Source organism: Eptatretus burgeri, chromosome 2, assembly GCF_056783735.1.
Source record: "Eptatretus burgeri isolate ZD-2024b chromosome 2, Ebu_testis_v1, whole genome shotgun sequence".
Taxonomy (NCBI): domain Eukaryota; kingdom Metazoa; phylum Chordata; class Myxini; order Myxiniformes; family Myxinidae; genus Eptatretus; species Eptatretus burgeri.
The window spans coordinates 57,422,501-57,448,299 of record NC_140962.1 but is presented as its reverse complement, the minus strand read 5'-3'; the positions used below and the strand labels follow the sequence as shown (position 1 = coordinate 57,448,299).

The following is a 25,799-nucleotide window of genomic DNA, read 5'->3' as shown; positions in this document are numbered from 1 at the left end:
CCATCAGGAACAAACTCCAGGAGATGTTAACTCAAGATGTGTACCTCTTCCATGACAACGTGCCTGTGTACAAAGCCCATTGTGTGCAAACTGGCATTCATGATTATGGCTTCAAGCAGCTATAGAGACAGCTGTGCTATCCTTTCTGGTGATTTACAGCTGAATATCTCTCGCAATTAAAGGATTGTTCATCTCACCCCAAGATCACATTCAGCAACCACATCTTAACACAAGCCAGTTTCCTTTAAATTAATATTGTGATAATCGGCTCGAACATTGCATGGTAGAAGCATATGTACAATCTGGCAAAGGAATGTAGGCAGAGCTTGGATATCCTACATCATGCCACATCTTTCATAAACAACCAACAGCTGTTTACTAAGTACTGAATCAGGCAGTTGTAAGTTGTGTAATGGAGTATGCCTCCCTTCTGTGTGCTGAGGACACCAGCATCTCATCTTGCACTCCTGTATGTCGTGGAATCAAACACCTTTGGTGTCACTGGTACCTCCTATATCTAGTGAGGATGTCATATCTCAGTGTCTGCCCTTCTTCCATCCCACAAAGATTGTTCACCTCTCATTCTTCTAACATCCCGTAGATAGCTTGTTTCCGACCCTATTTTACTCTATCTGTCCTTATCACACCAAATCAGGTCGAATGCATTAATTGACAATCCCATTCCTTGCCAGACAATATAGGTCCACAGATACTGCTCACCATTGAAAAAAAAAACCAAACTTATTTTCTCCAACTTGTGGAAACACCTTCCAACATCTCAAATCTTCTTTCACCCTGCAGTCTTGCAATGTGCTCATTCACCTTAATCACATTTAATCACTCCTGTGTTCCCATAATTTGATCTCGTCTGTTTTGACCTGTAATTTTTTGTCCTGTTATTTGCTCCCTGTTCTTCCATTATCCTTGATCTACTGTATGTGAGAAAATTAATTTGTTAAAGGGGGTCCATCTATTCCACCTTTGTCGGCCTTATTTTTGAAATGAAAATTTTGTGGAAGCACAGTGGTGATATATTGCCACTATTAATTTGTCAATTGGTGATCTCATGCTTGTCTCATTCAGGTTCACGTATCAAAGAATACCCATGAACTTTATTATTTGTCATTAATTACACTTTTAGTCATACTGGCAAAAATATCATTTTTGTGAAGTCATGTGTTTGTTATACTGTATTACAATTAACTATTTCAATAGTTTCGCCAGATTGTGGATATTTGCTCCCAGCAATCATGCATAACTCACCAAGGTCATGTGAGGAGCTTCATGCTGTTATCAAACTTTAATAAAAATGGAAGATGCTCTGCAATTGATATTAAATAATGCAGACTAAGTCCCAATATGTGCTCTGTGTAGGGATGGAGTGTTAAAAGGGTTGGATTGCTGCAATATCCCGTGTGATTGTGGGGTGGGAGGATTCAAACATTCCACCTTATTTGCAAATATATTGCCCCGATGGAGTCACAAAAGGCGAGGTATTTAATCTTTGGGTACACATGCTTCTGGCCTTCTTCCCTCTGTCACCTTACTCTTCCATGATCCAAGACTTTGTATGCAAAAAAATAAATAATTGAGGAGTGCATTATTTTTATGCCTGACCTCATCTAAAACGCCAAAACAGATTAACTCACTTTTCCACAATGTTAATAACAAATAAATGCAACCAAATAGAGATCCAGACAGATGGCAGTTTTGTCAATTTCATCAGCACCACAATCACAACCCAACAATAGAGTACAGTACAACTCACGTCAACAATGAGTACAGCAAAGCTGTAATGATTGACACTAGTCTGGCAATCCCAGGAGCATGTATTCAATCAAGCTGATGACAATATTATTAAGGATTTGAATCCCATTGAGAAGACTGAAAAGCATGCTGTCATGTTGCTGTCAGATTATTGATAAAACCCAGCTGGCTTATTCCATCCATCCATTGGGACCATACTCTGTGCAGAGCGTCGGTGCTGGCTAAGCAGTCTCCTTGGCTATTGGACACAATCCTGGACGGGTCGCCACTTCAACACAGGATATCAGCAAGCTGGCACTCACTTTGCCAACCTCGGAAGGATGACAGGCAAAGTTCACCCCACCTGGTATTAATTCAGCAGCCAAGTGGGATTTGAACTCAGGATCATAGGATCTCAAGCCCAACACCCTAACCATTAAGTCAACACCAAGCATAGCTGGCTTATTAATGACCTTTATGTAAAGGATAATCTGCTGTCATCCATGCTCTGGTCATCATATGATGAAGCACCATACTCGTGGTTGGTTCTTAATGCCCTCAAGAAAAAAAAGAAAAAAACACTGGAAATTTGGAAGGAGGATGTCTTTCGTGGGATGGTGGGTAGGGGAGGAAGGCTAACGAGGGTAGAAAAGATCATGGTTTTGGATGGGGGATGATCTGAGATAGTGGTGAACAGCTGTCTTGAAGACCTGGAGGTAAGAATGATATTGAAAAGATTGTGAAAATTGGTTCAATTGGTGGGGAAAAAAGAGGAACGAATGAGTGGAGGTAAGCAGTGATGCTGCATTTAGGGAGTTGTGTAAGACGCAATAGTCTACTCTTTTCAAAAAGAGTACCACAGCAAATCCTTGTAGATGGGATAACCAGCTTAATGCTCATTATGAAGGAAGGAATATGTGTTGATGCAGCAGCCTGTCTGTGAAACATCAGGATAAGAGTTTATTGTCCAGCTGGGAGTCAAAGCAAGACTGTACAGCTCAAAGGTGTTTATGATATTGTCGCAGCGCTGGTGGTCCAGGTTAATCCCCCTGACCCAATTTATGGTGACGGGCAGTTAACACTGCCAGCCCGGATAGCTGAGTGGTTCTTCTTAGGAGCCGGACAAGTTGAACGTCGGAGATTATAACGTGCGCGGAAGGGGTGGGGCACAATGGCGGAGTGATGGAGGTATGTGGAAGCACAGCACAGGGGTTTATACTCAAACACCATGTCAAATACACAGACAAAGCAACTTAAAATAACTGTGGAATTTAATGAAAATAGACAAATATTTACAAGGGACAATAATTCTAAAGGGAACGATAATAATGAAAAGTGAATAAATCCTAAAGTCATGGTGCCTCTACACACAGACTTAAATATAGACAAGGGGGAAACAAAATAAAAGAAAATCCTCACTTTATTCTAGCACTTAGCTTGGTCCAGAGATGGTCTTTGTGGGACTTGGAATCGAGGCGCATCGTCCTGCACGTGTAGACACACGCAAAATCGCTCTGAGCCGCTCTCTCGCAGTGGGAATGTTCGTCAGGCAATTTGTGAGCGGTATTCAACACCAGGGCTCAGAGACCCCATGTAGCTTCTTTTCACGAATGAATATTCCGACCGTTCCTCTCGTGCACCCTGTCTGTTCACAATGATCACCCACACGAAGAGACAATTTCTGAGACCCCGTGATCAGGCCACGAGGCACGCTCTCTTCCCTTCTCAAAAATGTACACACTACACGGTTCAGCCGAACAGACAATGGCTAGCATCTTACTCAGTACGCGATCCAATTCGCCTCAGAATGAATGCGAGAATTGTGCCATCTTCTTCATGTGTCGAAGGAAAGCCAGCCATAAACCCTGTTCTTGCAGGTCATCTCCGAGCTATGTTCTCTCTCTCTCGACCATGTACGTCCCTCACTCCACACTCGTGTGTTCCTCTCTATCTCTCTTTGATTGCCTGCCTCACTTCTGACGCCCCCTCATCAATCATCAGCCTCTGGGGCATGACTTCACCCACTGCAACCCTTTGAGGTGGGGTTTCTTCCTCCTTGGTCATGCAGCTCGGTTGTAATGGTCCATTGCTGGTTTGTAATACAAAAAAAAACATAGGGAAAAGTCACAGGTGGGCAATCACATTCTGGGGAACTTGGCCTTAATCCCTATCTAATTAACACCACAGCACCCACCCCCACCCCATGTTATGCTTCGGCTCACAGTTTCCCTATTTAATTACATTGAGATGTCTCCTACATGTCCACGGATCAACCAACTCTATTCAATCCTAGCTTCCCTCTGAAATTCCTCCATTTACCCCCACAACCATAGCAATATCTATAAGTTATATCAGCCCAAATTATCCTCATTATTCAAAATGAACATAGCTAGAAAGTTCATAGAACACCTCATTCCATGCAGTCAATTGAGAAAAAGGACATGAGAGGGTCTTTTAAACTCTTGCTTTGTGTTTCCGAGCACAATCTAGAGCTCCTATTTGCGGGGTGTGCTTACACATTGTGTAAGCATATGAACCGTGCTTCCCCATTGTCTCGGGTCGCTCAACTGCATTTGATTTTTCATTTATTTATATCTTCATTGACTTATATTTTCATTTAGGAATGCTTTCTGACAGTTATGTGCTTTTTCCTGTTGTATCAGCTTCGATGTCTGCCGGCAAACAAAATTACTGTGCTTCCCCATTGTCTCAGGTTTCTCACCTGCAATTTTTTTTCATTTATCTATATTTTAATTTATGGATGTTGTCCATTGATTCTGTGATGTTTTTTCTCGGTGTATCAGCTTCGATGTCCATCGGCACACAAAATTTCAACTTTCTACGTCACTCAGAAAGTACTGATCTTTAATATCAGTGAGTCAGTCAGTGAATCAGTGGTAAGAAAGAGCTTTATATGTTAGATGAGCTGCGATTTTTCTGAATCTCAATATTCCCCAACACGAAGAGAGTGAATGGTATATTTGATTGGTCAAGATGATGTAAAATTGCATTATATGTTGTCCAATTAAGTACAGTATAGTAAACCCTCAAATATCTCTGGCGTTACGTTCCTGAAAAATGCCACGGTAGTTAAAACCACGATCGTGGAAACCAAGGGCCAATGGCAAAAGGGGGTTTCGGTTCCTGGGCTTCGAGAAAATAAAGGAAGGTGGGCGGCAGCCAGAAATAAACTCATCACAATTTAAATAAACATGTAAAATCTCTATAAAGCATGTTAACATTGAAATAAACATGTAAATAAAAGAAATACATTATAAAATATATTACAAGACTTTTACCTTTTAAATTTATTCCAAAACAGCGAGGTGGGTGAGGGTAAAAATATTACATACTTGTACCATACTGCATCGTAAATAGAAAACACAAGACTTAGCCTGGGATGATGATGATGATGATGATGATGATGATGATGATGATGATGATGATGATGCTGTTGGAGGGGGGAGCGGGGAAAGCGGAAGGGGTAGCGAAGAGGGGGGAAGGAAAGTAGGAAGGGGTAAAAGGGAACGGGGAGCAGGGAAGGGAGTGGGGGGGGGAGGTGGAGTGCGGAGCTGGATTCAATGATTGGAAGAACAGCATTATTTTTATGACAAAGTCGCCTGCAGCATTTCCACATAAGGGAAGGGTAAGACGATCCTGTAATGGTGGCTCACAGATGCTGCACTTTCACTTATAGCCAACTGATCTAACAACTTGATCTTTTCGCCAAACGTCATAACCATTTTCTGCCTTTTGGTAAAACTAACTTTGTCCATTGCTTTAAATTTCGACACCATTAAAAGCGGTGTGCACGAAACAAAGGCTTGTAATGGGAGGTAATCGTACATGCATAGGGCGCAAACGATGACTCATCTCAGCTGAAAAATTGTGATTTGCCAAAATGAAATCCTGTGATTACGAAAGTGGAACACAGCTTGCCCACAATTGGTTGAAACCCACGATATTAGAACCTGCAATATTTGAGGGTTTACTGTACTGCTAACCGGAAGGTTTTGGAAACGAGTGTTCAAGTATTTAATTAAATTGAAATAAAATAAAGGTTTTAAAAACTGTATAAAAAAACAAAAAAGGTTTTTTCGGAAGTTTCCTGCCGTTGACGTGGTGTCAGTTACACCACACTATCTAACACGTTACATTAGTTATTTGTGCCTGTTGTTTGTGTCCTTTATGATGTCCCTAAAAACAGTAAGCTTCCTGTTTGGAATGATTTTCAATTTTGTTTGACTCCCAGACAGGCAGACAGATTAGAAAAAAAATTACCTTACTTCTCTCTGCATGTGTGATTTGGATGAGATTCCATACAATTTGCCAAATTCAGAGTCAAAGTGCTGCTAAACTGCAGGTTTGTTTTCTGATTCAAGTTCTGATTCATGTTCAAAATATTACATTCAATTGAAATTAAGTAGTTCCTTAATCAAAATAAAACATGCAGACGGACAGACAGATAAAGTGAACCAATTGCTTTACCCCGCTTTTTTCTTCGTGGGAACTACTTAATTGATACCGAATAATAATTGATACAGTATATAAGAGAGACAGCGAGGAAAATTCTAAATCAATATTGATTCATTAATGGATTTCTGTACGATTGTTTTACGACGTAGTTGATCATAAACATTTTTACAACAAACCAGTTCATAATAATACAGAAGAATTTTTATAATAAGCAACAGCTTGAAATATTGACAGCACTTTGACATTAAAGGGAATTTTAAAAAGAAATGTAAACAACATCAAAATGCAGTTCACCCTGCCTTTTCATCCCTGAGCTGTCTTCCATTCTGCTGAAGGGATATTCATTGCAGCTATAATTTGATGCATCTTGTAGTATTTTCTCATTTAGTTTATGACAAAGTAGTCGAGGAATAATTTTGAAGTTGTACATTCAGAATTGCATTTTTATTATTGTTTTTAAAAAGTGATATGTAAGCCACACGACTCACTAAATAACTCATCGCAATATGATGACTTTTGAGGGCTGTTGAACAGGTTCTCATGAAGAAGATAGTCACAATAGTCTCACATTTCTCACAATAGTCCAAGAAATTTCAACTTTTTTATTTTTAAATATATATTTATACAGTATATAATTAGTAAGAAAAAATACTGATGACTACTCAGGTTAGCGTTAAGATATCTAGCTATATCGGATTGGACCAATCGTGCAGTAAAGACATTTCAGCCACTCTATCCGATCATTGCTTTTGAGCGAGCTTGACTCTCCAGGCAGAAAAATGCAAGACACATTGACTTGATGCTCTTGCATTGTCACATGTGTCGAACTTGGTCAATGTCACAATGTATTGCACAGGTATGTGTTTCACTGCCCACTGCAAGCTCTCTTCTCCCAGACTTTTTTGTGATCGACATTAAATTGAAAATATTGTGATGTGGAAAGGGGCAGGGGACCCATTACTAGAATTTGTTAAGAATAGTTTGGGAAAATACTAAATATGCTCGAGTAGCTCATATTTATGCTTGCAACAGGTATTTGTCAGAGGTAAATTGTATTGTAAAATACACACTGATAAGACTTTAATTTTAAAGCAGAATAGGGTTAGGAGTATTGTGTTTGACCTTCTGTACAGGTGAGACCAGGTATTATAAGAAACCTCTTTCTATCTTCTGCCATCCTGCGTGAGCAACCGCCAATTTTGAAATGTGTTTGACTGGTCCTTTGGGGAACATTAATTTGGTGGTGGTCGTATGGCAGCTTAGCTGCCCGGGTAGCTATAATTTTTTGAAGCGTGACTGTGTCGCAGATGCAGTGCCCCTCTACCAGTACACACACTGGAACTGGTACTCATTTCGCTGACCTCTGCAGGATGACAGGCTGAGTCAACCCCCTGGTGTATTAATTCAGTGGCTGACGGGGCTTGAACTCAGGACCCTAGGATCCCAAGCCGCCATCCTAACCACTGAGCTAACACCAGGCAACATTAATTTGTAACAGTTTCCCACTATTAGAGTGTGGATAGGTGCACGAATGTTATCCATTCGCAACTTCATGTGTAAAGATATTTTGGCCATTTGCAGGGGAAAATGGGGGGGGGGGAGTGGGGATCATTGCTCAGAGGGTCTGCATCAGCTGGACCTCTGATGCAACAATATCAAAATTTACCCTGTGCCTGCTCAGATACCAAACACAAGTGAGATAGATACAAAACCACTTCTTGCAGCTCTCCAAATAACCACTATTGTATTCCCACATTGGTTACCACTACCCACACTCGATTGTTGAAGATCACTGTTACTATGCTAATAACTCATCGCAGTGGTGTCGTTGTGCAAATTTACAATTAACTTATTCTTCAAACTTAGAGTTATATTGAAATTAAAGAAAAAGGTCAAAATTTCTTGATTGACCAGCAAACTGTCCTTTAAATGTCCACAAAAGTTTTGAACCAATATTTTAGGCTTTCACGAAAAATTAACTGTAAAAGTTGGACTCCAGCAGCTGTTCCTGCACATCGCAACATGTCTCACTCTCGAGGCTACCACGAGAGTGCAACTTCACAAGAATGTGACAAACTATCACCAGGACAAAGCAAACAAGATGCTGGAGTTTTCTGAATGAGTGGTGAAAACTAAAGGAAAAAGGCTTGCTCCAAATACCAATAGCAGTCTGTACTTGTACGTTTCGGTGTACTTGGCAACCCTACACAATGTTCCATTCAGGCCACACAAATCCTTACCCATCCTCATTTAGTTACACTCAGCTCTAATGACCTTGACTATCCCTATAACTTGATATGGGGTTCATACACTCCAATTCGGCTAAACTGTATTCCAGTTCGAATGAATGTGGTCAAATTCTGCCAGAAAACTCAATTGGATTGCGTATTGGTGTTCAGCAGCAGCAAAATGAAATGAACATCTCGCCGTGATGTGGTCACTCAATAATTTTCGGCAGATGCTGCTGCAGGCACTTTTGGGTCACTTCCGTAAGTGCTTCCAGTGCTGTCATAGTCACGATTTCTTACAGATTTGTGATTGTTTTTTTCAATTACTTTTTTTCTCGCGAAACATTTATAAACAATTACGCTGAGTATTTCAGGGGGATGTATATTAAAATACTAAATATGGTGGTCAGTTTCCCAATAAACTGGATCATTCAATTAATCATTCTTTCATAGATATTAGATATCAAGCTCAAACATCTTTGTAATCTCTCTGTAGTTCCTTCTTTTCATTTTACCTTCGGTAGATTTCTATCTCATCACGTGGTCAATGTTCCATTCATTGATTAGAATGCTTCATGCAGCATTTAAAAGTTTGTCCTGTGAAGCAATCCCTTTAACTTTCTGAGCGCGAGTACTCATGAATGCTTGGCCTGAACTACTCTTGTGTTAAAACAGCATGTGGACAAGTCACGTACCGAGCTGTGACAAGCTAAATACATAAAGGCAGATAAAATACTTTTTTTTTCTTCTTTGTTTTTTTTAAAACAAAATTGCATTTTGTTAACCATCATCTCTTTCTGAACATCTCTGATGCTGGTGGCTTGGCATCTATCCGAGCAGCTGCAATTGACCTGTGGAATTCAGCCAGGCATTCACTTTTCATTATGCAAAAAATAAAAATGTCCTAATTCCCCAAACCTCCCCCACTAATTAATTCCTCCACTAAATGACAGTCATTAATTTTCATTGTGGCCATGTATCTTGCGAATGGTGGCAACAAATGGAGTTTGAGGATATATGTTACGCTGGCAGCCCCAAAACCCAGATCTCCATGAACAAAATATGAACCAAATCAGGAAGACAGATAAGAACAAAATCAGGAAGTTCAACAAATGCAACAAATTTAATCATTGGAAAATTTATGGCCAGAATGTGTTTGGCTTATTTCTGCACAGATGCAATCACACTTAACATACAGGAGAGAGAAAGAGAAAGAGAAAGAGAAAGAGAAAGAGAAAGAGAAAGAGAAACAGAAAGAGAAAGAGAAAGAAAAAGAGAAAGAGAAAGAGAAAGAGAAAGAGAGAGAGAGAAAGAGAAAAAAAAAAAAAAAAAGAATCGATGATGTAAAATATTATGCATTGTTATTAAGTACTCGCAAATACAACCGTCGCTTCTCTGATGGGTAGATCAAGAGGGGGGGGTGAGGGAGAAGGAGGGAGGGGAGGGAGAGAGGAGGGAGGGGAGGGAGAGAGGAGGGAGGGAAGGATAGAAGAAGGAGAGGGGAGAAAGGAGGGTGGAGGGGTGAGGAAGGGGTTTGCTAGGAAGGGGGTAAGAGTGAGGAAAGGGGAGCGATGAGAGCGACCCCTCATCAAACGTCACGATACACTCTGGGATGGGGGAGGGTGGGACCGAGGAGGATGGAGGAGAGAGGAGGGAGGGAAGTGGCGTGGGGGAGGGGTTTTGGGAGGAGATAAGTGTAAGGGGTGGTTAGGGTCAACTTGATTTGGTCGTGGTACTTGGAGAGAAGGGGGCCAGGGGGGAGCAGGGGTAGTACAGGATGGAATGCAATGGGTTATGTTAGAACAGCACATTGATGCAGCATACGGAGACTACTGGGAGATGTACATGGGAGGGAGGGGGTAGAGAGGGGAGGGGGTTTGGGAGAAGGTAAGCATTAGGGAAGGTGGAGGGAAGGCACTGTGAGGGGTGGCGAAGGCAAGAGTGATAAAATGTGCCCAAACAAACATTTTCTTTTTAACCGCCAGATTCTATATAAAAACAGGCGGTAGCATTAAAGACCCACGCGATCTACCTGGCAAAGGCCTGCCTGTATACATGCATGCTTGCACATGCAACGACCTTTGCAGCCCTCCCGTCGGCTCACTCGGAATCTGTTTCATACATGCTACCGTCTCCTCAACAGAGGGTGAGGGAAGGGGAGCAGAGGGAGGGGGCAGGGGTGGGAGAAAGGGGGAGAAGGGTCACGGTTTTAAATTCAAAACGAAACTATCAGTCCTTAACAGTTCCCTTTATAGAGGGAGAGGGAGAGAGAGGGAGAGTGGTGGGAGAAGGACAGTGGTGGGAGGGAGAGGGGTGGGAGAGAGAGGGAGAGGGGTGGGAGAGAGAGAAATTGAGGTGGGAGGGAGAGAGGAGAGAGAAAGGGAGAGGATGGGATAAGGGTGAGAGAGTGGCAGGGGAGAGAGGTGAGGAGGATGGGAGAAAGGGGCGAGGGAGAGTGCGGAGTGGTAGAGGATAGTGGGGAGGGATTCCGGCAAATGTGACAGCCAGTTTAACATCTATATGAGAGACGGCACGCAAATTGTTGAATCACCCTGCCTGTGAAACACCAGGATGACAGTTTATAGCTGGGTCATGTTCAAACTCAGGCTAGACAGCTTTGAGCGAGCGTGCGTACCTCTCAGCTAACCTGCCGTGATGTGGCGATTCATTGCTTTGTAACTGAAAACATTTTTTTATTCATTGTAATCATCTAATTAATTTTGCCTTCTTTATGCCGGAGATGTCCACACCGACAAGCGGCCCATGGTATCGCCATGGAAGCTTGTAGAGATCGAAGCTTGAAGAGTGCTCCAAGCAAGCACTCCAACGATGCAGTTGAAGAAACTTTTAAAAACTAAATGTTTAATTGTTTTTACATGCCTATATATCTGCCGAAGTGATGGGTCATATAATGAATGAATATCGTAGAAAAAGGGGAAACGTGGTGTAAAACAAAATTGCACATTTCAATGAGCCAGCTACTGTCCAATGCATCACATTACAAAGCAGGGCCAACGCAGGTGAGTAGCCCCTGAACTTTGTTCAAGTCAATCCATCCTATACAGTATTCAGTGACAGTGCGATTATTGTAGAGCACTTGCCAAGTGGCTTAAGCACTTAAGGAAGCACTCCAACAAAATGGTTGATAAGGAATGGCTGGCTTGGCAAGCGATTAGCGATCGCCGATCCGTCACATTAAGCACCTCCCAGTGACATCCAAAATGTCAAACTATGTCCAAATTGGATTCCTGAACAATTTTTTAGCAGTCAGACCTGCTTGCCAAGTTCAATTCTGGAGCTTAAATTTTGAAATTCAGCTTTGTTTAAGAGATTCTCGAGCTTATGGCATGTGCAGAAATGAAATAAAGCCATGAGCGCTGGCTTCTCCGTGCGTTTACATGGATTGCAATGTATCCAGCAATTTGTAGGTATGATGATCAGGCATTCAATTATATAAGTGAAATAAGTGAAAAAAACTTTATCGTTAAGAAATTGTTGAGGCCTGTTGTAAGCCAAAAGCCAAGGCATTATTGAGTAGCTCCCCAAAAATGGTGGCTTCAGACTCTTGCGAGCTGAAAAAGGGCAGACCAAGATGGCGTGCTGCCATATTGGTAAGGCTTATTTTGGTTTTTAATGATGAGCACCCCCTAAATTATCTTCAAAAGGGGTGTTTAAATTAACCCAAACACCCAGTTTTCATTTCTGCACCACCTTGGAGTTGGCTTTGTATGTATGCAAAGTTTGGGGCCACTAGGTTTCATAGTTTTGTAGTTATGGATGAGATGGACGGACTGACAGACTGACGGACTACACACACCGGCATTTATGATTATAGATTCTTGTGTTCGTAATTTCATGTCGAGACCTCAAAAGTTAGTTTGAGGTGTTCACTTACCTTTTGAAATGTTATGCCATACTGCTTTTACCAAGAAACACATTTCAAAATCCCCTTCATTTAGAAACCATTTTCGTTACTCAGTAATTTAGTGCAACACGATGAAGAAACTTCACAATCGTTAACTTGTATCTATAGTCTATACTATATAACTCGTGAATGCATTTTTTGACTGTGATTCAAATTGAAGTCATTCTTTGGGTTTTATCATTATTGAAGCACTCCCAAGGAGGAGGAGATTGGGACCATACTCTGTGCAGAGCGTTGGTGCTGTTTGAGCAGTCTCCTTGGCCATTGGACACAATCCTGGATGGGTCTCCACTCCGACAGTATACCAGCATGCTGGCACTCATTTTGCCGACCTCGGAAGGATGACAGGCCGAGTTAACCACACCCCCAAGATTAAGGAAAAATGTCAAATTTTCACAGAGTATCAGCACCAAATATTCACTCACTGATTTATATTCTAACTCGGTGAATTCATCAACCAAAATAGTTCACAATTTCCTTTTTCTTGATCTTGAAAAACCAAAACTTGTTCTTTCAAATATTGGCCCACTGCATTTTCATATTGTACTCTATTTCCACCCATGATCTTTTCTGTTCTTCCAAGCATCCTTCTTCTCTGGTTAGCTTGCAGCTGTGTCTGCACACAGTTATTCTGTTTATCGGGACTAACGGGCACCCCTGCCCTCCGGCGAGAGTACCCGTGTCGGCCCACCGGACACGGCTGACCACTTAGTGTCCGGGGAGTCAAATAACTGTAAAATTGTCAAGGATAGCATCAATATTGTAATCACCAGGATGAGTCATGAGGTGAGGAAAGCGAGGGATAAATACACAGCTCCTTAATCACCAATATTTTAATCACCACTGTGAGAGGTGAGTTAACATGAGGTGAGGAAAGCATGTGATTTGCCGCACCACCGAGATGGACCGTTATTTGTTGATGTGGATAGACGCCACAACAATAGACACAAATAACAAGGCTGGGAAAAATGGTCACACACAGTTGGTCATTGCTGTGACCAATCAATGTGTGAATATTTCTGACATAGTTACAGCCAAGTTATAGTAGATTGTCCTGTCTGTCTCCAACCCACCACTCTCCCCACCCCCCGCACTCCCTCCAAGTAAACCCTCAACACCCTCAGCCACCACTGCCCATCTGCTAATTTCTACTTTCTGTTTAGCTGTGTTACTATTTATTTGTCCTGTCTTTTTATTTTATCTCTGCGCCATGTCTGTCTGTTCCCCACTAATCAGTCTTTACTTGTTCCCCTCCACTTGTCTATCTGACCAATTGGGGCAATGACCTCAAACCCTCTGTCTTCCAGCTTTTTCAGTTTTTTTGTTTTGTTAACATGACCTCTGTATGGTCCATAGTGGGGCTCTCACACACGTGCATGCACGTACGCACAGACATACAGATAGAACATATGCGACACAACACAAGACTGTTAGATGAGGCAAACACAGCCAGTGAGCTTGGGGAAAGTGCTGTCACTTCCCAGGGTACTCTGAGTACCAGTGAACACAAAACAATAGCACCAATTTTCTTACCACAGTGAGTGGGGCATTTCCTCTGGAGCAATTTCCTCTTCCCCATGGATGACAATTGCCAACCTGTAGTGATTGTCTGTGCTCTTAACCTTTTAAATGCTGAACATCAAGCAAGGAAGCAGCACATACCATTTTAAAAGTCTTTGGTATGACTCAGCTAGTGTTCAAACCACTGACCTCCCAGACTCAGTGTACATTATAAACATTACACCACTGAGTCTGGTTAAAGTTTTAAACAAGTGGAGGTATATTCAAAGGACACCGCCCATAAATAACAAATTCTCCAGTGCACGACATTGCCGGGGTGCCTCCGCCGCCCAGCGATGCCGCCTTGCAGAACATGGAGATGGAATTTGGAGGGAGTTTGATTAATTATGGGAATTATTTGGGAACTAAATTATGGGAATTAAATTCTGCACAATAATTGATTGATTAATTGATTAATTGCATAATTAAAATAAATAAATTATCATCATAAAATAATTAATTTCTTAATCAATTGGTTAATAGCATACCTAAACCACCACTGTTTCATCTGAATCTGTAACTTTTTGAAAATTAAGTAATTAATCGAAAAATGAATAATTATTTAATTAATTGGTTTATCAGTAAATCAAAAATACTTCTTCATAGCAAAAATCACTTGTTAAATGCCGTGTCCAAATATCAGTTTCCAAGCTCAAAAGGTGACTGAGATATTGCCCAGATGAGAAATACAATAAATAAGTAATTAATATACAATAATAATTAAGTAATTAATCAATTAAATGATTAATAAAGAATTTTAAAATCCCATTTTGGCCAAAGTACATCTTCACAAACGGAGAGAAAACTGAGTTCTCCTCCTCCTTCAGCGCCCGGCGATGATGTCATGCATTGCCTGGATATGGAATTGGGAAGGAGGGGTGTACAATCATATTTACAAACTGACAATGATAGCCTTGATTTCAGTTTTAAATGATGCTTCCAAAATAACAAAGAAACCACACTGTTTGTAGTTTAACTTTTTCATCACATTTATTGAGGTGCTTGCACTTTTTTTCTTCATGAGGGCTACCTTAAACTGAACATAAAATGATCTTCTAAACCAGTTTTGGAACGGCTTTGATCACACTTTCAGTGTTTAAAACAGCTATCTTTAGCCAAAAGGAGATAATAAGTGTTTGACATTTACAAAATTGGATGGGGTGACTTTTGTCCAGGATTAAAATGGCTTGCACAAAGAACAGTTGATCTCATTATTGGCATTCATATAACAAGGAAAATCATCCACTTTTTTAAAATTAGAAGTTGCTTTTTACACCAAAGACAACTTATTACTCAGTTGGGTGGACTCATAATAGCAGGTGCTGGTGGGTGGATCAGACAAGCTGCCATTATTACTCATTGCACAGGATATTTGGGCATACCTTATGATATACTCATTATGATGATTGTTGGGATGTTAAAGGAGAGAAAGATGTCATTATTAAAACATAGACATGCTTCACTGTACAAGTAATCAGTAAAATGGCTGAAGATTTGAAACATACTTCATAATTAAAGCCAAAGTTCTGAATGACTTTTTTTTTCCCCTTGCAGAAGTCAAAGCTCACGAAACTGAATTTAAACAGGAATGGAAAAATATGATGTTTGTGAGTTTAACACCTTGTAAGCTAAGTCACGACCTTTCACTTTCAATCTGTAACTAATTTCCATGAGTGTGATTCGAGGTAATGCTGCATTTTTGCACACACACACACACACACACACACACACACACACACACACACACACACACACACACACACACACACACACACACACACACACACACACACACACACACACACACACACACACACACACACACACACCGATGTATATGCGTGTTTGTTTATAATATATACTGTATATAAATGTAACGGTTGTGGGATTATAACTACAGATGAACTGGCAGGCAGGTAGGGGATGAGAGGTCGGCATGTCTTCCTGTAATTTGCGTGTCGTCGGTGGTTTAAAAACCACGTGCCGTCCCAAAGCTGCCCCCTCAAATTTGGCCGAGTGATTATGGAGGACATTTTGGAATTGACGAATGGCGCCTAAATGTGCCACTTTCCAATTTCCCGCGACGGGTTTACGTGCTAAATTAACTAACACGCTGCAGAGTGCCGTTCCCTCAGTGACCACAAAACCGGTTCTCATTAACAAATGATTGATTGTAAGCTATAAGTAGGGGCAGGGGAGAAGGGAAAAGAACAATGTCTGTGAAACAAATTAATAAATAATATTAATTAAAAATTAATAAATGATAAACCCATTTTATTTCAACAATGTATTGTTGCTATCTTGCTGTGGTACGTCTTTCTGATCTTCTAAAGTCCTTGAATGAACCAATTGTTATACGGTTTTGGTGATTGTTTATAAAAATCGATTTTTCATCCAAAGTGACATATCTTCCCCTTTTTTTGCCACCATCATCTTTGGACTGCAATTACAGATTGCTAAATCTCATACTGTGCAACAATTCGTACTCTTTGAGCAACAATGAAATCTCTCAGCCATAATGGATCAATCTGAAAGCAAAGAAAAAAAAATTTCACTAATGGCAATAAATAATCTTTCAAAAATTAAAATAAATGCTCTACATATAATCATAATAATAACAGTTTTCTGTATTTAAAATAAGGACTTCATTTTGGATCACTCTGTGATCTATATCTGTAACATCTGGCTCACACATGCCCATTCACAAAAGATGGATGCAGGTGTGGAAGTATTTGCCTTAATATAAACTAGCAGAGTACCCGCACTACCGGTGATCTTGTTCCATGCATGCAACACATTCTTCCAATGCAAGCCTATATATTTGGATGGTGTATAGGCAACTGACAGCTCTGAAGAGGCAAACAACAACAACAACAACAAAAAACTGGGTTACGTGCATGAAGCAAAAACATACCTCCTGCTTGTAATTCAAAACAGCTCACTGTGCTGGAAAACGTGGGGACAGGAATGCTGCATAGTAAATGGTGGAGACTTGTAAAACCCTCCCCAACCTTGAGGTGGCGCGACACGAAACACATTTACAGAAGAATATTTGCTTCCCCTGGACCCTCCCTCCCCACCAAACCCAGCAGCAAAGATAAAAATACCCCTATACATTAATTTGGGTCATGCTGATCTTATGGAGCAGGTATGGATGTAATCAGCCCAGAACTGTAGGAGGAGTAGCGTGACAAAGAAACACAAACACCGGCTGGTGAATTATAGGAAGTACAAGCAAGTTCCACCCTCACTTCACTGGCGGGAATACTAAAGGGGGTGGGAGGAAAAGAGGAGGGGCGGAGAGAAAGAGGGGGGGGAGAGTGAAGAGGTGGAGGGGAAAAGAGAGAGGAGGGAGGGGAGCAAGGATGGGTGGGGGAAAGGAAGACAGTGTGAGGTGAGAGGAAGGGAAGGCATGTGAGGTGAGAGGAAGGGAAGGCAGATGTGCGCTGGAGCATTAATTACGATTTATACTGTTTCATCAAAATAATTCTGCAAAGAGCCAGAGAATAACAGTGAAGATGGAAACAAAATAATGTCTGAAATCCATTTTCTACTCATCCTATAAATATGGCCTTGAGATTATCACCGCCTGGACACATCCGGAGACAAAATCTGCCGGACGCATCCAGAGCCAAGCCGTCTGGAGCAAACACTGCTTGGACAAGTCCAGAGGTGAACTCCCGTCCTGACAAATCCGGAGACAAATTCCCGTCCAGACACATCTGGAGACAAACCCCCGTCCAGACACGTCCAGAGACAAACTCCAATCCGGACACGTCTGGAGACAAACACCGCCCAGAAGCGTCTGGAGACAAACACCGCCCAGACACATCCTGAGACAAACACTGCCCGGACACGTCCTGAGACAAACACTGCCCGGAAGCGTCTGGAGACAAACACCACCCAGATACCTGCACAGACAAACTTCCGTCTAGACATAAATACCGCCCAGACGTGTTCGGAGACAAACACCATCAAGACACATCCAGAGCCAAGCTGTCCAGTCACAAACACTGCTCGGACACGTCCAGAGACAAACTCCCATCCGGACACGTCTGGAGAGAAACTCCCGTTCAGACATAAATACCGCCCAGTCATTCTCGGAGACAAACCCCCATCTGGACATGTCTGGAGACAAACTCTTGTCCAGACGTAAATCCTGTCCAGACACGTTCGGAGACAAGCACCTCCCGGACTCATCCGTAATCCGTAGGCAAGCTGTCCAGAGAGAAACACTGCTCGCACACTCCTGGAGACAAACTCCTGTCCGGACATGTCTGGAGACAAACTCCCATCCGGACATAAATACTCCCGAGACACGTTCGGAGCCAAATACCGCCTCGACACCTCCTGAGCCAAACACCACCCCGACACGTCCGGAGCCAAACACTGCCCCGATGTGTCCAGAGACCAACTCTGCCCTGATGCGTCCGGAGCCAAACACAGCCCTGATGCGTCCGGAGCCAATCACCGGCCCGAGACGTCAGGAGCCAATCCCCGCCCTGACACATCCAGACTCAAACACTGCCCCGACACGTCCGGAGCCAAACACGGCCCTTTACGCGTCCAGAGCCAAACACCGTCCTGATGAGTCCAGAGCCAAACACCGCCCCAACAAGTCCGGAGCAAAATATCAGACATAAACACCACCCAGACTCATCTGGAGCCAAGCTGTCTGGAGACAAACACTGTTTGGACACGTCCCGGGACAAACTCCGGTCCAGACATTCAATATATACACTTAAGCACTCAAGAAAGTACTCCATACCATATATGTAATGTAGAACAAGCCAGGAGACATAAACATTACTCGGGCACGTCGGGAGATAAATACCACCCAGACACGTCCGGAGACAAACTCGACCCTGACACGCCCAGAGTCAAACACCATCAAAACATAATCTCTCCCTCTCCCTCTCCCTCTCCCTCTCCCTCTCCCTCCCCCTTTCCTTCCCCTCCCCTTCCCCTCCCCCTTCCCCTCCCCCTTCCCCTCCCCTCCCCCTCCCTCTCTCTCCCTCTCTCTCCCTCTCTCCCTCTCTCTCCCCTCTCTCTGTCTCTGTCTGTCCTCTCTCTCTCTCTCTCTCTCTCTCTCTCTCTCTCTCTCTCTCTCTCTCTCTCTCTGGAAAGGAAGGAGGGATGATAGAGAGGACTGATAGAGAGAGTGAAAGAGGATGTGGCTGGGGAGGGAAAAGATAAGAAAGGAGAGATATTTAATTCAGATGTATGCAATATACTTTTCAGTCGAACTTCTATCTGAAAAGAATGGAATACCTTGTGGAGTACCAAGTCAACAATGTATTGTGCTCAGTGCAGTTTGGTATTTCTAAATTGGAATGGGAAGGAGAAAAGAGAGATAGAGATGAGAGTAGGGGATTTAGCAGACAGAATATGTCATACTTTATGAACAACACGTACATACACATTAGTGCCTGGCCAATATTGGCAATTTTTCGGGAATCAGCAGGTTGGAGTCATTGTGATTACCGACTACAGTAGGTATACAACCCAGAAACCTTGATTAGCCTTCACCGAAAAACAATATTGAATTTCCATAGACGTTTCAGGGATATGTTCACAAACATTAGTCTTTATAAACAGCTGCGTGTGATGGGTGGAAAAGTATTTGGCTCAGTAATTTAGAAAACACGTTAATATGGCAAACGGCTGGGAAATCGAGTGTTATTTCACAACAAGTTGATCAGAGTGAGGGAGCACGAACAACTCGCTGAAGGCCCAGTCACACCTTGACGTTTTAGCCAGCGATGGCGACGTATTAAAATGTATGTAAAACGCTGGCTTACGTTGAACTTTTGATGTTTTTTTTAAAGATTCGGACGTATTCATAACATGTGGGTCGTATGCATAACGTGTTAGTAACCGACACAGAACGTTTCGTTGTCTTATAGATAACTTATACCAACGAATGCTGAACTTGTTGTCGGCCTTCCCAACCTATGCCCAACGATAGTTTAACTTATGCATAGCGCGCTGCACGCATCGCCGACGATGACGTTGCGTAGCCTATCAAAAACCTGCTGCACAACGATTCAAATCATAACCGCCACAGAAGTGGAAGTGTCAACATCGCAGTCACACCTTGGCGATCTTGCCAGCGTATGCCGACCTCTGAAAAATGCATCTAAAACGCTGGCGCATGTCGAATACAGTATGGGTAAGTTTGGTATGCGTGAATAAAACGCTAAAGTACGCTATCGTACGTCGTAGTAAGTGGAGTACGTCTTGTAATTATAAATGTGTTAAACATTTTATGATGTACTTGCTGTATGACACACGTTCCGCATCCAATGGGAATAAGTTGTACGCACGATATGCGAATGTTGATACACGTCGACAAAAGTTACTTTTAAGGTACTCATAAGTCGAAACACTCAAGGTAATGATTAGCGTCAGTGTTCCAGACTCCATGTTTTTTTATTTCTGTTTTTTTCTTCGGTATAACGGTCATGTCGACACTTCGATTTCTAGTGTGGTTATGATTTAAATCGTTGAGCTGCAGCCTTTTAATTATATTATATTATAACCGCACTAGAAATCGAAGTGTCGACATCACCGTAATACCGAAGAAGAAGAAAAAAAAAATCCCCAGGGAGTCTGGAAGACTGACGCTAACCATTACCTTGACATGTTTCGACTTATGAGTACCTTACAAGTAACGTGTGTCGACGTGTGTCAACGATCGCGTAACTTGCTTACAACATGTTACTCATAGGTTAGAAATAAGTTTCGGGTACGCTAAACATTACCTCGACGTGTTTCGACTTATGAGTAACTTACAAGTAATGTGTGTCGACGTGGTGTCAACGATCGCGTGACGTGGCTACAACTTATGGCCAGCGTTATGCAGAACACGTGAGTCATACGCTGGCATAAGTCTTAAAATTTCAAGGATGGAAAATTTGAGGACAACCGAAAAGTACAACGTTTAGAGCCAGCATACTACGACGTATGGCAGTGTTTTTAAGCGTGCTCTCAATGTTATCAAAACTTACCCATAACGTATTCGACGTGTACCAGCGTTTTACACAAATTTTCAAAAATCGGCATAAGCTGGCTAAAACGTCAAGGTGTGACTGGGCCTTAAGAATGACGGAGCGCAAACCACTCACTCAGGATGATGGATCACGAACCACACACTCGGGATGATGGAGCACAAACCACTCTCTCAGGATGATGAAGCACTAATCGCTCGCTCTGAATGACAGAGCACAAACCAATCGCTCTGAATGACGTGGCGTGGCAAAAGCGTCTGCAGTGAGTGAACGATTCACTCAGAATGACGGAGCGCGTTGCCGCTATTGACTGTAGGCTGTTCGGCAAGTGGCTTAAGCACTCAAGCAAGCACTCCAATGAAATGGTTGATAAGGAAAGGCTGGCCAGGCTGTGGCTGAATAATTCACTCAGAATGACGAAGCGCGATACCGCTATTGACTGTACGGTGCTCGGCAAGTGGCTTAAGCACTTAAGCAAGCACTCCAATGAAATGGTTGATAAGGAATGGCTGGCCAGGCTGTGGCTGCATACCATATATTTAATGTAGAACAATTCTGGAGACATCGCAAAGTTTAATCGCCTGTGAAAGAAGTATTGCACATGATCCGCACGTTGCCTGCGCGTCTGTGTACGTGGTTACATCGTTCGCGCTCCACGCAAACATTATAATTTTATTTTAAAACATCCGTTTTTTACCAGATTTGCTTTGATTCCCTGCAGAGAACCTCGCGAAACCACTGGAAATATGGACAATGATCTGGCAGATGCTATGGATAAGCAGTCCCTCTGGGGGACAGTGCATGATGTCTGGCAGTGAATGTATTAAATCATATATCTCGATGAAGCTGGTTAAATTTGCCACGTTCCTTAAGTTTTTGTTCAATATAATTATCCATACAGTAGAAAAAGATAAGTTTAATGCTTTGTGAATTTCACATTTTCTTGTGTATCTATGGACAAGGAGGGAACATAACCTTGTGTGCTTAAAGTAAATAGATATATCGGCTTAGTTGCAACACTCGTTATTTCTTTAAATTATCAAATTTCACAACAGAGTTCAACACTTATTTCGTCCTCCAGATGATATCTGATCCTCAAAAGCGAAATGATATTTCGATGATCCACTTTAATTAGCCCGTGAGAGTAGATCATGGAAAATCATCTCAATTACAATACCAAGCTTGCACACTAAAAACTCGGCTCGCCATCACACGATCCCTATGAAATTGCTGTGGCACTTAGCGGACATGCCGACAATGTTTGGGAAGTCTTGGCGTTCCATAGTACCACTTGCATTTTGCACAATGCATATTTTTGTCATTCCCCTTGTACGGTCTGTCGTCTGCTACTATCTATGTTGTACTGCTATCCCGTGTATGTGCATGGGTATTGCTAGTATCATATAATGCATGAAATCGCTACAAGCCCCAAAATAGAAAACTATAGTACTTACAAAAGTGATGTATGTAGCAATTCATAGCTATGATGAACAGACATTCGACAATATGAGTGAGGAAAGTGGGGAAAAATGCTTTATTGTTAAGAAATCATTGCGGCCTGTTCCAAGTCAAGGCATGGTTGAGGAGGCCAAAAAACATGGCGGCTTCAGACCTCGGCGAGGTTACTCAGGAGACGCCTTAAGACCCCAAAGAGTGAGGTGGCCGAGGATCGTCTGATGAAGGATATAATTAAATAAAGCTGTTAATTATCTTCAAAAGGGGTGTTTTAATTAATCCAAACACCCAATTTTCACTCTTGCACTTCCTTGGAGTTCCCTTAGTATGCATGCAAAGTTTCCGGCTGCTAGGTTTTATGGTTATGGAGTTGTGGAGGAGGAGAATGCACGTACGCACGCACACACACACACACACACACACACACACACACACACACACACACACACACACACACACACACACACACACACACACACGCATTGCCATTTATTAGTATGGATGCATCAGGTGGGTTACTGCTCTTTTCCATGCATGCTTCAATATATATTATACATATAAAACCTCCACATTAGTTTCAGTCTGTGAAAGATGTGGAGCCAACCATTGCTAACACCAGTGTGAGATGCTATACTTCAACCTGCAATCATCCTGCATGGGCCTTAGAAACCTTTTCTGGGCAATGGCAATGTCAGCATCTCCCCCTTCTTCTTTCCCCTCTCCCCTTCAAGCTCCCCCTCAGCCCATTTTGGGAAGGGAATCAATCCATGGACACATTCCTTCCTTTCTGGTTATCATCAGTGCAACATATCCAACGTTGAATAGCCAGGGCAGAAGCAAAACTGATGATCGGGGTTGGAAAAGAGATAATGCCTTTGGTCAGCAACAATGATAGATTCAAACACATTGTTTATCATGGAGAGAAAGCTTGCCAGTCAGTAGTTGAGTAGATTGGACTTGAAACCCTCTATATGAATGGAGATGACAGTTGCAATTTTCCAAGATAAAGGCAGGAGACAATCTGAGAAACACCAAAGGCAGAGTCTGAACAGAGTGAGAAAAGAGGAGCTGAGGGTATGGCCAAAGTACATTATTTGAGGAATACAGAGCTAATGCCTTTGTCACCATGCGTTGCAGAGGAGGTGTCAAGATTGACTGAGATCTTTTCAGCCTTGTTGTGGGAGATGCCCACATGCTGCAGAGAGAAGTCTGCTCTGGGGGTAATGGGTGGTTTGGGGAAGGGATGGGATTCAGGACCCTGGACTTGTCAGTAAAAAGGCTGTTCAGGTATTCAACGTTTTGCTGACTAGTGTCCAACATGTATCCATCATTTGGGAGTGGGGTACAGAAGGACAATGTGTAAAATAATTAAAATGTAATTGCCAAGTCAAGCACAAAACTAGCAGTCTGTGTTAGTGGCACAGGATAATAAAAACATAAGAATACTAGAGGGGGAGTACTCGGTAGAGTTCAAAACCTCCGCCGCCAATACTGCTGGGTCACTTAAGTGAACCTGATATCCTATTTTCAGAATGGCCGCCACAGCGGCCATATTGGACTTTGGACCAAGTCCAAAATCTAATGGCATGATCCTTGGACCATACCTAATCCCTCCACCAAGTTTCGTCGAAATCCGTCCAGGAGTTTTTCCGTAATACTGTTCACAAACAAACAAACAAACAGACAGGGGTGAAAACAGTAACCTCCGTCCATCTTCGATGGCGGAGGTTAACTCAATAGTTCATGTAGAAATGCCCAAAAATCCATCATTTTGGAGTGGGGTACAGAAGGACAATGTGTAAAATAATTAAAATGTAATTGCCAAGTCAAGCACAAAACTAGCAGTCTGTGTTAGTGGCACAGGATAATAAAAACATAAGAATACTAGAGGGGGAGTACTCGGTAGAGTTCAAAACCTCCGCCGCCAATACTGCTGGGTCACTTAAGTGAACCTGATATCCTATTCATTGTGGGTCAAAACAGATCAGACTCTACTGAACCACGATTGAATAAACTGAACTGGACTGACACGCATGTAGAAATGCCCAAAAAATGAAATCGAAATTTTTTTGAAAAAAAATGTGCAAATTTCTGGTTTTTTTTCTCTAACAAATTTTTTTGGGGGGGCGGGGGGGTTGGAAATCACTTAAAACATGTAGAAATGCAAAAAAAAAAATTCAAATATTTTTCAGATAAAATCGGAATTTTTTTGAAAAAAAGTTGCAAATGTTTTTTTTTCTCTCGCAAAAATTTTTTTTTGGTTTAGAAATCACTTAAAATATGTAAAAATTCAAAAACAAATATTCAAATATTTTTCAGAATGGCCGCCACAGCGGCCATATTGGACTTTGGATCAAGTCCAAAATCTAATGGCATGATCCTTGGACCATACCTAATCCCTCCACCAAGTTTCGTCGAAATCCGTCCAGGAGTTTTTCCGTAATACTGTTCACAAACAAACAAACAAACAGACAGGGGTGAAAACAGTAACCTCCGTCCATCTTCGATGGCGGAGGTTAACTCAATAGTTCATAGAACACGATACCCTGTGCAGTGTTACTTTAATTTTCCTTCAATTTACATAAAATAATGATGCTAATGATCATTAAAAAAAAAAAATCCGGACCTTTCTAGTCCAGAAGCAGTCGTGAACAGCACCCCTATACACCACCCCCATTGAACCTTTATTTAAATTGAAATACTGCAAAACTGGAGGTTCTTGGAAGTATTATGACAGACGATTTGTGTACTACAGTCTTCAAGTTCATAATATAATTTAATTGAAATAATGATTGTAAAAGAGGGTGACAGGCGAAAACATCGGGTTTTCCAATTCTGGGATGGCATCGAGCGCCCTACCTGTGCTATGCCCATGTGTGCCTGAGGACCGTACAGGTTAAGCCCGAGTGCCCAAATTCTAGAGTGCTTGTGATTTATGTTCTGGCTGGGCTCGCCCCTTAAATTGCTAGAGAACAGCACAGCACGAGGGCATTTGGGATGGCTGTGGGGGTTATTCGGGAACTGTGGGTTGACTATCACATTGAGTGTGTTCCAAAATCCTAAAAAAAAAGAAGCTAAACTGGTAGGTACAACCATACCAGGCAGGTTGAGGGATAGGAAACAGACAAAGTATAGTCAGAAAATCATCTATATGGCAGCGGCTAGATAAGGCACGAATTAGCGTCTGCTAATATACTTGCAGAACGGTATGAAGTGCACTCTGCCTTAGGGGACAGAACGGTTCAAGCGAACACCACGATCTACAATAGGACTGGCAACCACTGTAGATTATTTCTGCCATCGAGAGGCAACTGCCCGAGTTCGCTCGATCAGATTGATTGATTGATTTATTGATTGTAAAAGTCATATGAATTATTTAATTCTGTCCCATTACTGAGG

At 42.1% G+C, this 25,799-nt stretch overlaps 1 protein-coding gene across 11 annotated transcripts in view; it reads left to right on the top strand.

The window, feature by feature from the left end:
- LOC147032105 (homeobox protein Meis1-like) overlaps nt 1-25,799 on the top strand; it is a 474,189-nt gene that overhangs the window by 427,958 nt on the left and 20,432 nt on the right. The window lies entirely within an intron of this gene.